We start from the raw sequence: 14,018 nt of genomic DNA, 5'->3' as shown, positions 1-14,018 counted from the left end.
GGATAAAACTGACCATGGACACCAATGTTACTTGAGGTACAATTATGACCAATGACTGTGTATTCTATTTAAAGTACTTTGTGCTTATAGGGATTAAGGATTCTGCAATTAATTACTCAATAAACAAATGTATTCCATAGCAAACTCAGGTGTTTATTTTGTACAGAAAATATTTTCTGTAGTTTCTTTCATTATGTTCTATATTTCGTTTTTGCTTTGCTCTGAGAACAATAAGTGACTTGGATGTATTCTCAAAGTATATATTTGATATCTACAAAGTACCTATTCATTGATGAACATCTAGACCAGGTTCAATCCCTACCACTAGAGGACAGTGCTGTTCATGGAAAATCAACATAGAAAGTACCATACAATTTTATAGTATTTACAATTGAATACGCATGAGAATATTCCTACATTTATACAACATTCATTGAAAGTATTTTACAGACTAATAAAAAACATGTATACATACAGTACACAAATATATTAAATATTCAAATATTTTTTTTGTACAAAAACAATGTGTTCTTTTATCAAAAGGAATACATATATCAGATGTATCTTTTTCACACCCCATTGGCTACCTCTTTTGTGGTCCAATAGAAACAGTCTACATAAGGTGGTCCTGCCTCTCATGATGCCAGACAGAATCTTATTGGTTTCTCTTATATTTCTCTGCTTTCTACAGCTGGCTCACATTTCAATTTTTTGTCCGCCATATTTTCCCCCAAGTGGTTCAGTTCTCGGTCATGCTCAGTGTCCTCCTCTACCTGTTGGCCGGGCTAGCATGGCCTGTATCAAGAGCACTACCGGTGCCTGACGCACTGGGTGCTGTGAAGAAGCGAGCGCCGGTGCAAAACTCGCTCTCCTCCTCCTCTGCTCGCTGCCTGGCCTGCATGACCTGCATCATCGCACTGAAGTTGATGAGCACTGGGTGTTCTGAATGAACTGGCGCCCGGTAAAACTTCGTCCTCTTCCTGCCTGACTCCGCCCTCTGCCTGGCTTTGCATCACCTGTATCACGCACTGGGAAACGCGTTTACTGGGTTTTCTGTGACTGAACTGGCTCCCGATGGCCTCGTCCTCATTCTGTGACTCCGCCCTTTGCCTGGCTTTCATGGCCTGTATCAGTGCACTGGAGCGCGAGTGTTAATCTGCAGGAAATGGCACCCCACGATAACTGGCTCACATCCTGGTCCTCTGTCTTCTTTTACTGCCTAGCATGGCCTGCATCATAGCACTCGAAGTCGTCGAGACTGAGTGGCCGGAGAGAGCATAGGCACACCCGAAAGAGTTGCTGCTGTCACCATTCTCTTGCTCAACCGCTGTCGGGCAATCAGAGCCTGGAGCCAGAGGAGGATTCATTTTCCTGTCTTTTCCTGACCTGATTGAGAGAAAGGGTCATAGTTCAAGTATGACATTTTAAATAACATTGGAGTTTAATGTTTGGCCCATTGTAGGTCAGATCGCCCCAGGTTACGTTCGATAGTCTCGGGGTTAAGTTGGATAGTCAAAGGTTAAATACGATAGTCTCAAGGTTACGTTAGATAGTCTCACGGTTAAATACGATAGTCTCAAGGTTAAATACGATAGTCTCAAGGTTAAATGCATAGTCTCAGGGTTACGTTAGATAGTCTCAAGGTTAAATCGATAGTCTCAAGGTTCCCGTTAGATAGTCTCAAGGTTAAATACGATAGTCTCAGGTTACGTTAGATAGTCTCAAGGTTAAGTTAGATAGTCTCAAGGTTAAATACAATAGTCTCAAGGTTAAATACGATAGTCTCAAGGTTATGTTAGGTAGTCTCAAGGGTTAAATACGATAGTCTCAAGGTTAAATACGATAGTCTCAAGGTTATGTTAGGTAGTCTCAAGGTTAAATACGATAGTCTCAAGGTTATGTTAGGTAGTCTCAAGGTTAAATACGATAGTCTCAAGGTTAAATACGATAGTCTCAAGGTTATGTTAGGTAGTCTCAAGGTTAAATACGATAGTCTCAAGGTTAAATACGATAGTCTCAAGGTTATGTTAGGTTGTCTCAAGGTTAAATACGATAGTCTCAAGGTTAAATACGATAGTCTCAAGGTTATGTTAGGTTGTCTCAAGGTTAAATACGATAGTCTCAAGGTTAAATACGATAGTCTCAAGGTCATTTCTCTTTGATCCTCTCACCTGTTTTTTCTTTTTCTGTTTGTTCTGCTTGGATTTCTGAAGGTTCTTAGCTTCTCAACAAGAACGCCTTGTCCTTCCTTCCTAATAAAGGGAGGAGAGAGAGAGAGAGAGAGAGAGAGAGAGATAGAGAGCGAATGAGAGAGAGACAACCAGAGAGAGGAGTGAAAGAGAGAGATAGGGGTACGTTCTAGACAATCAATACAATTCATAAAAACAACAAATGAACAACATCAACACTGCACATTCAAATGAAAGCAGGTAAATATATTACTCGGCACTTCAACAACATCATAACGTGACACAACCACTTGGACACAACAGCTCTGATGGACGAGACACGTCGGACCAGACAGCTCACCAGAACTCACATTAACAATCTGCTGTCTCAGTAGAATGATAAGCAGCTGGCGTCCTGAGTGATCTGCCTGAAGATGTAAATGAAGACACTGTGGAAAGGAGGTCAGTCAATGACTTTGTATTACAGTACGTGAAAAGGCAAAGTAGGCACACATAAAGTGCCACTAGATTGTATTTGAAGGCTTGATCCGGTAGACAACGCTACAAAAGCTGAATGCATTGCTTGATAGGACTTCAGTATACTGCTTCAAGGCAGGTAGCCTGAGCGGTTAAGAGCATTGGGCCAGTAAATCAAAGGTCGCTGGTTTGAATCACTAAGCAGACTAGGTGAAAAATGTACCGATGTGCCCTTGAGCAAGGCACTTCACCCTAAGTGTCCTGTAAGTCTATGGATAAGAGTGACTAGCAAAATGTACAAATCAATCTTTTGACAAACAGCTCAAGCGATCAATCATTTCTAGGAATCATGATCAGTTAAGTTTACGACCCCTATATGCCTTATATCCCGTTTTCAAGACAACTGTCACTTTACCTTAAGACTGTGCTTTAAAACTACTTGCTACCTTCATAAACACAACTTTAACCCAACATAACCCACCTCAACATGAACAAAGAGGAACTCACAGGATGATGAGAGAGACCAGGAAGTAGAATATCTCACTCCTGATGACGTGCTGGTAGATCCAGACAGTCACTGAAACGCATCCACCCTGTTCAAATCATCCATCCAGATCTGTATTGCACTGAAGGTGGTGTTGAGGCCCCTGAAGGGCCCACACTTGTCTGAGGGCAGACTGGGGAGGATCAGGGAGACATGGCAGATTGAAATGCTTAGGTCAGAGAAAGGAGCCAAAGTCAACCAACTTTCAATCATCAACTTTCAGCACATTTTCAACTTTCTTACTGGAAGGTTTAAGTATAGCGTCATGCTTTTGAATAGCTGCTAATCCAACAGCATGATTCCACGGACTATCTCAGCCCTAAAATTAAACCAAACTGAATTTGATCAATTAATGGTTATCAATTAATGACAGACTCCAGTTCTTCAGAACAAGCCATATTTATCCAGAACTAGATGGAATCTGAACCACTCCATATATCTACAGGTGTTTGTTTTTGGCCCTTGCCTTAATCTATGATAGCCTTAACATAACATAAATCCCTAGATTAGCCTTGCCCTGATCGCTTCTACACCTACGTCCACGGTGTAGGCCACCATGGACAGAGCCCCCACGAAGGAAGGGAAGAAGAGGATAGCGATGAAGATGGTTTGCATCTGAGCCGCCCTGCCGGCTCGCCTGGGGGGCTGGCAGTTCTGGGTCAGGCTGACCTGGAGGACACAAAGTATAGACAGGGCATTACAGAGCTGGAGAGGAGATAGAGAGAGGAGGAGCCTGGTGACGGTGTCTTGGCAACGGCACGATTTGATGAACAGGTAAACAAACAATGACCTTTGACAATAAGGGAGAACTGAGAGTAACAATTAACCTGCACCTTAACCAGTAATAAAGTAATTATTAATTTGTCAGGGAGGTATTTATTTGTAATTTATTTCACCTTTATTTAACTAGGCAAGTCATTTACCTCGCTGGACTTCATGTTTTTATTCAATTTTACCTTTATTTAACTAGTAGTCAGTTAAGAACAAATTCTTATTTTCAATGACGGCCTAGGAACAGTGGGTTAACTGCCTGTTCAGGGCAGAACAACAGATTTGTACCTTGTCAGCTCGGGGTTTGAACTTGCAACCTTCCAAGTTACTAGTCCAACACTCTTAACCACTAGGCTACCCTGCCGCCCACAACAATACATGTATGTTTTGTTCGATAAAGTTCATATTTATATCCAAAAACCTCAGTTTACATTGGCACATTACGTTCAGTAATGTTTTGCTTCAAAACATCCGATGATTTTGCAGAGAGCCACATCAATTTACAGAAATACTCATCATAAATGTTGATGAAAAGTGTTATGCATGGAACTTTAGATAAACTTCTCATACTTGCCAACCACTGTGTCAGATTTCAGAGTGTTTCTATCCAGATCTACTAATAATATGCATATATTAGCAACTGGGCATGAGTAGCAGGCAGTTTACTCTGGGCACCTTATTCATCCAATCTACTCAATACTACTCAATATTTACAATGACCCTACCAAAAGGCAAAAGGCCTCCTGCGAGGGACGAGGGCTTGGACAATAAATATAAATATAGGACAAAACACACATCACAACTAGAGAGACAACACAACACTACATAAAGAGAGACCTAAAGACAACAACAAAGCAAGGCAGCTACACATGTCAACACAACATGGTAGCAGCAAACATAGTAGCAGTACAAAACATGGTACAAACATTATTGGGCACAGAACAACAGCACAAAGGGCAAGAAGGTAGAGACAACATTACATCACGCAAAGCAGCCACAACTGTCAGTAAGAGTGTCCATGATCGAGTCTTTGAATGAAGAGATTGAGATAAGACTGTCCAGTTTGAGTGTTTGTTGCAGCTTGTTCCAGTCGCTGGCTGCAGCAAACTGAAGAGGAGTGACCCAGGGATGTGTGTGCTTTGGGGACCTTTAACAGGTATCATGTTATTGTATTTGATCAACTAAATCCTTTATTGCAGACACCTTCCACTTGTAGTTTTTTTTCTTCAGATGAATTGATGAACATGTAATGATTTCCCTGTATATACCACAGGGAAACAACCTCTTTTAATTTCCAGGACACTCATATGTTTCCTCATTGTATTGGAAAATCCTAGTGACCATCGCTACCATCTATAAATAGAGCTAATTCTATGCCATTCAAGCGTGTCATGAAACATTCAGCACCCTCTTCAGAAGAGAGTAACACGAGCCTGGCCCATTCTGCTATGGCATGGTATCTAGGGCAGAGAATCAACACTGTGCTGCGCTAGCAATAACAAATTCTGCTGGGGTCACTTGCCATATTAAAATGTACTCACTTTAAATACTTTTTCACTGTACTGAATATGTACTCACTGCTTTGGATAAGAAGTGTCTGCTAAAGGGCCTATATTATCTACCGTAATGAACACGTTACCTTCTTTAGGTAGAAGAACCGTACTGAACAGGTTACCTTCTTTGGTAGAAGAACCGTACTGAACAGGTTACCTTCTTTAGGTAGAAGAACCGTACTGAACAGGTTAACTTCTTTAGGTAGAAGAACCGTACTGAACAGGTTACCTTCTTTAGGTAGAAGAACCGTACTGAACAGGTTACCTTCTCTAGGTAGAAGAACCGTACTGAACAGGTTACCTTCTTTAGGTAGAAGAACCGTACTGAACAGGTTACCTTCTTTAGGTAGAAGAACCATACTGAACAGGTTACCTTCTTTAGGTAGAAGAACCATACTGAACAGGTTACCTTCTTTAGGTAGAAGAACCGTACTGAGAAGGTTACCTTCTTTAGGTAGAAGAACCGTACTGAACAGGTTACCTTCTTTGGGTAGAAGAACCATACTGAACAGGTTACCTTCTTTAGGTAGAAGACCGTACTGAACAGGTTACCTTCTTTAGGTAGAAGAACCATACTGAACAGGTTACCTTCTTTCGGTAGAAGAACCATACTGAACAGGTTACCTTCTTTCGGTAGAAGAACCATACTGAACAGGTTACCTTCTTTGGGTAGAAGAACCGTACTGAACAGGTTACCTTCTTTAGGTAGAAGAACCATACTGAACAGGTTACCTTCTTTGGGTAGAAGAACCATACTGAACAGGTTACCTTCTTTAGGTAGAAGAACCGTACTGAACAGGTTACCTTCTTTAGGTAGAAGAACCATACTGAACAGGTTACCTTCTTTAGGTAGAAGAACCGTACTGAACAGGTTACCTTCTTTAGGTAGAAGAACCATACTGAACAGGTTACCTTCTTTAGGTAGAAGAACCGTACACTCAACAGGTTACCTTCTTTAGGTAGAAGAACCATACTGAACAGGTTACCTTCTTTAGGTAGAAGAACCATACTGAACAGGTTACCTTCTTTAGGTAGAAGAACCATACTGAACAGGTTACCTTCTTTAGGTAGAAGAACCATACTGAACAGATTACCTTCTTTAGGTAGAAGAGGATGAAGAACTTGATTATCTGTATCACTGGGAGGAGGGGAGAGAAGTAGATTCGATCCTGCAGACAGAAAAACATGGTTATAAGAATTGACCATATCTCATCCACAGTACTGTGTTATGTTTTACTATGAAAATAGATGGAGCTATAGATGAACAGAGATTAGAGTCGAGGACAGCACAGTTCAGTACAGTAGAGTACAGTAGAGCACAGTACAGTAGAGTACAGTACAGTAGAGCACAGTACAGTAGAGTCCAGTAGAGTACAGTAGAGCACAGTACAGTAGAGTACAGTACAGTAGAGTCCAGTAGAGTACAGTACAGTAGAGAGCAGTACAGTAGAGTACAGTAGAGTACAGTACAGTAGAGTGCAGTACAGTAGAGTACAGTACAGTAGAGTACAGTAGAGCACAGTACAGTAGAGTACAGTACAGTAGAGTCCAGTAGAGTACAGTACAGTAGAGTACAGTGTAATGAAATAACGTCAGTACCATGCCAGGGTCTGTGCATAGATCAGGTCAAGGACATTCTGGCAACATCAAACTCTGGAACTCCCAGGCTCTGTATGCATTTAGTCCCAATGACACTGGTGGAAAAAAGAACAAAGGAGTTACAGAAGAGCATTTTTCACTGAAACCTTCCCTCCAAACAGAAAGATGAGTTACAGTATAGAATTCTCCTGCATACTGTAGCATGTTTAGCTTTAAGTGAACACGTTATGGGAAAATGTGTTTGGAAAATGCCACTCACTTGCTCAGGAACTCTCCAAAGAAGGATCCTAACATTATGAAGAGAAGTCCATAATAACCAGTCTGTACAAGGCTTGTCCTACGATGGACTCCAGCACTAAGACAAACAATTGGAATCACAGTGGTGAATGTACACACAGTACATATCAGTGACAATCAAAAACATTTTTGAAAGCATGAATGTGATTTGGTTTAAAAGGACTTACTGAAAATGTATTGGCCACATCCTTCATCCAGTAGTAGCAGAGAATACCCAGAATGGACAACTTGAGAATGACATTTCTAAAAAGGAAAAAGGAATTCAAAAGATCATTCAAAACATCAGTCATTGTACAGTATATGACAGTTCTGTTTTTTCCTGATATTGTATTAAGCATATTTAGTCTTTATTTATGCATTACTGTAATATTTAATTCAGCCTTTACTTTAAATTGATCATTGAGCAAATAGTTTTGATCAATCGATTTCAATATACTGTACCAGTCAAAGGTTTGGACACACCTACTCCAGGGTTTTTCTTTATTTTTTACTATTTTCTACATTGTAGAATAATAGTGAAGACATCAAAACTATGAAATAACACATATGGAATCATGTGGTAACCAAAAAAGTGTTAAACAAATCAAATTGTATCAAGAATATTCATATCCTTGCTTCAGGTCCTGAGCTACTGGCAGTTAGATTTTGTGTATGTCATTTTAGGCAGAAATTGGAAAAAGTGCGATCCGTTGACATGAAGGTCAGTCAATTTGGAAGATTTCAAGAACTTTCTTCAAGTGCAGTCGCAAAAACCATCAAGCGCTATGATGAAACTGGCTCTCACGAGGACCACCACAGGAAAGCAAGACCCAGAGTTTCCTCTGCAACAGAGGACAAGTTCATTAGAGTTACCAGCCTCAGAAATTGCAGCCCAAATCAATTCTTCACAGAGTTCAAGTAACAGACACATCGCAACATCAACTGTTCAGAGGAGACTGCGTGAATCAGACCTTCATGGTCGATTGCTGCAAACAAACCACTACTAAAGGACACCAATAATAAGAAGACTTCCTTGGGCCAAGAAACATGAGCAATGGACATTAGACCGGTGGAAATCTGTCCTTTGGTCTGATGAGTCCAAATGTGAGATTTATGGTTCAAACCGCTGTGTTTTGTGAGATGCAGAGTAAGTGAACGGAGGATCTCTGCATGTGTGGTTCCCACTGTGAAGCATGGAGGAGGATTTGTGATGGTGTGGGGTGCTTTGCTGGTGACACTGTCAGTGATTTATTTAGAATTAAAGGCACACTTAACCAGCATGGCTACCACAGCATTCTGCAGTGATATGCCATCCCATTCTGGTTTGCACTTAGTGGGACTATCATTTTGACCCAAAAACACCTATAGTCTGTGTAAGGACCGCAGAGTGAAAAGGAAAAGCAGCCAACAAGTGCTCAGCATATTTGGGAACTCCTTCAAGACTGTTGGAAAAGCATTCCCGGTGAAGCTGGTTGAGAGAATGCCAAGAGTGTGCAAAGCTGTCATCAAGGCAAAGGGTGGCAACTTTGAACAAGCTAAAATATATTTTGATTTGTTTAACACTTTTTTGGTTACGACATGAGTAGGTGTATCTAAACTTTTGACCGGTAGCGTATGTATTTTTAAATGTGTTTTGTATCCATCTCTAACCTGACTATGATGGCATAGACCTGCATGCGAGGGTTGGAGTAGTGCTCTATCTTTTTGAACAGAGAGTAGAAGAGGACAACCAGATTGATCAGGGACACCACAAAGGGGAGGAGGAGAGTAGCGGCCTCCTCCAGGAGAGAGCCGGAAGCTGTGTCCCCTGACTGCCTCGTCCGCTGGAAAGATACCATAGTAGGTCAGTTTGTTCTGATCTAAGGACAGTTTTGTGTTTCCCCCATGTTAAAAAGAGGCTTTGGAGAGGGTGAGCTGTTCATAGATCAGTGCCTAGAAGCAACCAGCCTGAAGTCTGGACATAATCAATCACAGCTTTAGCAAGATAGTGTCCCGTTTCCAATTGAGATTTACCCCGATGTTTTACACAAAAGGCTCACATTTTTCTGTTTCCATCTACGCAGGCCGGCACCAATGTCTCACTGGGCCATGTCTCCGGCTGACATGCTCTGACTTGGATCCAAGGCCCTGGGTACTTTTCAGCTTGCATTTAAATAATAATGGCTAACTGTGGACTTTAACACCTTGTCACAAAGAAACATGATGATGAAGATATTGTTGATTCTGCTCTCCCCAAGTCTTTATCGTCACACTTCTGATGGAAACACGAACACTTGAGCTTCCATTAACAATAAATCAGTGGTGACACAATGGTGTAGGGTAAGTCTTAGGTGCTCCCGAGTGGCGCAGCGGTCTAAGGCACTGCATCTCAGTGCCAGAGACATCACTACAGGCACCTTGGTTCGAATCCAGGCTGTATCACAACTGGCCGTGATTGGGAGTCCCATAGGGCGGCGCACAATTGGCCCAGCTTCGTCTGGCCTTGGCCGGTAGGCTGTCATTGTAAATAAGAAGTTGTTTTTAACTGACTTGCCTAGTTAAATGAAGGTTAAATTGAAAAGAAAATATTATAATAGTTTGGTGGAAGTGTAGCAACGATGTCACACTAACACCATTATAAAGACCACACCTTGTACAGCCAGGAAAGTAGTATTGTATTGATGCTATATGATTCAGATATGCTCAGGTGCACACAGACACAATGACACTTTGAATTACTGTATACAAGGGTATGTCTTATACCATGGTCATAGACACTAGTCCCGGGAGCTACACATTGTGCAGGCATTTGTTTTAGCCCAGCACTAACACACCTGATTCAACTAATCACCGCCTGGTCTTCATCATACTTAGATGGATCAGGGTCAGCTGATCCCCCTGATCATACATTAACAACACAAGCTTTATAAGGAAGCAACGTGCCATCGTGTCACAACGTTTATGTAAGGTCTCCCTTGGGAAAGAGTTCTTCTGACCTCAATGGGACTTCCTGGTTATATGAAAGTTAATCAAATGTACTATACCCATGTATCATATTGACACAGGAAGTAGACACTGGCACCACAGCCCAAGGCCATGCCCGTGGAGAGGAGCCAGGTACCCAGGAAGACCCCATAGTGCTTCAGCCTCTCTGTCAGAGGTAGCAGGGCCACCTGGAACTTTTCTGATAAGGACTCCTGGAGGGGAATGGAAACATTATTTCAAAGTTATTTCACAGTTGGTTATCTGAAAGAGATCTATTTGGGCCCCTAACAAGTCAGAGAGCAGAGTATTCTATGTATGGAAGAGCAGATCAGTACTGAGTCACAAGTACTGGACATTTATCTAGTCTCTCAAATGTGGATTTGTTCAGCGATATTACATTCTTTCTTGTAACAAAGCTACAGTTATGATTTGGCCATGAGGTCAACAAAGCTACAAATGATATGGCCACGAGGTCAACAAAGCTACAGTAATGATATGGACATGAGGTCAACAAAGCTAAAGTAATGATATGGACATGAGGTAAACAAAGCTACAGTAATGATATGGACATGAGGTAAACAAAGCTACAATAATTATATGGCAATGAGATCAACAAAGCTACAGTAATGATACGGACATGAGGTAAACAAAGCTACAGTAATTATGTGGCAATGAGATCAACAAAGCTACAGTAATTATATGGCAATGAGATCAACAAAGCTACAGTAATGATCTAGCCATGAGGTCAACAAACCTAAAGTAATGATATGGACATGAGCGTCAACAAAGCTACAGTAATGATATGGCAATGAGGTCAACAAAGCTACAGTAATGATATGGCAATGAGGTCAGCAAAGCTACAGTAATGATATGGACATGGGGTCAACAAAGCTACAGTAATGATATGGCCATGAGGTCAACAAAGCTACAGTAATGATACGGCCATGAGGTCAACAAAGCTACAGTAATGATATGGCAATGAGGTCAACAAAGCTAAAGTAATGATATGGACATGAGGTCAACAAAGCTACAGTAATGATATGGCAATGAGGTCAACAAAGCTAAAGTAATGATATGGACATGAGGTCAACAAAGCTACAGTAATGATATGGCAATGAGGTCAACAAAGCTACAGTAATGATACGGCCATGAGGTCAACAAAGCTACAGTAATGATATGGCAATGAGGTCAACAAAGCTAAAGTAATGATATGGACATGAGGTCAACAAAGCTACAGTAATGATATGGCAATGAGGTCAACAAAGCTACAGTAATGATATGGCAATGAGGTCAACAAAGCTAAAGTAATGATATGGACATGAGGTCAACAAAGCTACAGTAATGATATGGCAATGAAGTCAACAAAGCTACAATAATGATACGGCCATGAGGTCAACAAAGCTACAGTAATAGTTTATCAAAAACAGTGACATTAGTCGCTTGTAAAAGCCTGATAACCTGCCAGCTCACACAAGATTTGGTTCTGGTTTCCGAGATTACAGTGAAAGTGACCTTGAGTTGGATGCGCAGATTGTTCTTGCGCTGTCGTACGGCTTTCTCGTTAGTCACACTGAAGTCCCAGCTACACAGGAGCTGCCAGGCTCCACCAAGCCTGAGTCTGCAAGGACATACTTCTTCTGAACGAGCTGGCCATGCTGCAGAGAGAGAGAGAGGGGAGGTCAACAATCCACAACAGCAACCTTGGAAAATCCTCTGCATTATGATTAACAGCAGACTCATACATTTCCTCAGTGAAAACAATGTACTGAGCAAATATCAAATTGGCTTTTTACCAAATGTTTTACCGACAGACCACATATTCACCCTGCACACCCTAATTGACAAAGAACAAACCAAAACAAAGGCAAAGTCTTCTCATGCTTTGTTGATTGAAAAAAAGCATTTGACTCAATGTGGCATGAGGGTCTGCTACACAAATTTATGGAAAGTGGTGTTGGGGGAAAAACATACGACATTATAAAATCCATGTACACAAACAGTGTGTGCGGTAAAAATTTGCAAAAAACACACACATTTCTTTCCACAGGGCCGTGGGGTGAGACAGGGATGCAGCTTAAGCCCCACCCTCTTCAACATATATATCAAACGAATGGGCGAGGCACTAGAACAGTCCGCAGCTACTAGAATCTGAAGTAAAATGTCTACTGTTTGCTGATGATCTGGTGCTTCTGTCACCAACCAGGAGGGCCTTCAGCAGCACCTACATCTTCTGCACAGATTCAGCTAGACCTTGGCCCTGACAGTAAATCTCAATAAGACCAAAATAATGGTGTTCCAAAAAGGTCAGTGGGACCACAAATACAAATTCCATCTAGACACCGTTGCCCTAGAGCACACAATAATGTATGCAGAGCAGAATTAGGCCAATACTCTCTAATTATCAAAATCCAGAAAAGAGCTGTTAAATACTACAACCACCTAAAAGGAAGCGATTCGCAAACCTTCCATAGCAAAGCCATAATCTACAGAGAGATGAAAATGGATCAGAGTCCCCTATGCAAGCTGGTCCTGGGGCTCTGTTCACAAACACAAACAGACCCCACAGAGCCCCAGGACAGCAACACACTTAGACTCAACCAAAATCATGAGAAAACAAAAAGAGAATTACATTGGAAAGAATTAACAAAACAGCAGAGCAAACTAGAATGCTATATGGCCCTAAACAGAGAGTACAGAGTGGCAAAATACCTGACCACTGTGACTGACCCAAAATTAAGGAAAAGCTTTGACTATGTACAGACTCAGTGAGCATAGCCTTGCTATTGAGAAAGGCCGCCGTAGGCAGACCTGGCTCTCAAGAGAAGACAGGCTATGTGTACACTGCCCACAAAATGAGGTGGAAATTGAGCTGCACTTCCATCCTCCTGCCAAATGTATGACCATAGAGACACATATTTCCTTCAGATTACACAGATCCACAAAGAATTAAAAAACAAACCCAATTTTATTAAACTCCCATTATCTACTGGGTGAAATACCACAGTGTGCCATCACAGCAGCACGATTTGTGCAACCAGTGAAGAACAAACACCATTGTAAATACAACCCATATTTATGTTTATTTATTTTCCCTTTTGTACTTTAACATCGCCACAACACTGTATATAGACATAATATGACATTTGAAATGTCTTTATTCTTTTGGAACTTATGTGAGTGTAATGTTTACTGTTAATTTTGAATTCAAGATGACGTAGCAGTCAGACGTCTTTGTCTTGTCTCGTATCATGTATATATCTTTTTATATCTTTTTCTTTGGATTCTTTTTAATATTTTTCCTAAACCTCAACTTCAAAATACTCTCCTGCAACCCGCCTCACCCAATGTGGTGTGAATCTGTTTTTTTCTAAAGTATTTCTATTCACCTCCAAACTGGAATACCTCAACTGAAGCTAGCTAGCTAACTAGCTACCAGCTATCAGTCAGCTAACCCTTAGGTCGGAAAGCTCTCGCCAGTTCGTACAACGCGTTTCAAACCAGAGCATACCGGACCTATTTTTCTCTCCATATCCCAGGATTCCTATCGCAAACTCTGAACCCTTTCATCTGGATCATGGCAGCTAGCTAACCGCAACCCGGGTTGACTACTCCTGGCTAACGTTTCCGTCCCGTAGCAAGCACCAACTAGCCTGGTGCTAGCCCATG

The 14,018-nt window shown here is 41.4% G+C and overlaps 1 pseudogene; it reads right to left on the bottom strand.

Annotated features, from left to right (window-relative positions):
- Positions 1 to 756: 756 nt before the first annotated feature.
- The window catches only part of LOC135567241 (transmembrane channel-like protein 5), a 29,081-nt pseudogene continuing 15,819 nt past the window's right edge, over positions 757 to 14,018 (bottom strand).

Source organism: Oncorhynchus nerka, unplaced genomic scaffold (genome assembly GCF_034236695.1).
Source record: "Oncorhynchus nerka isolate Pitt River unplaced genomic scaffold, Oner_Uvic_2.0 unplaced_scaffold_2309, whole genome shotgun sequence".
NCBI lineage: Eukaryota > Metazoa > Chordata > Actinopteri > Salmoniformes > Salmonidae > Oncorhynchus > Oncorhynchus nerka.
Note: the sequence above shows the minus strand (reverse complement) of the source record. Positions and strands in the feature narration are given on the sequence as shown.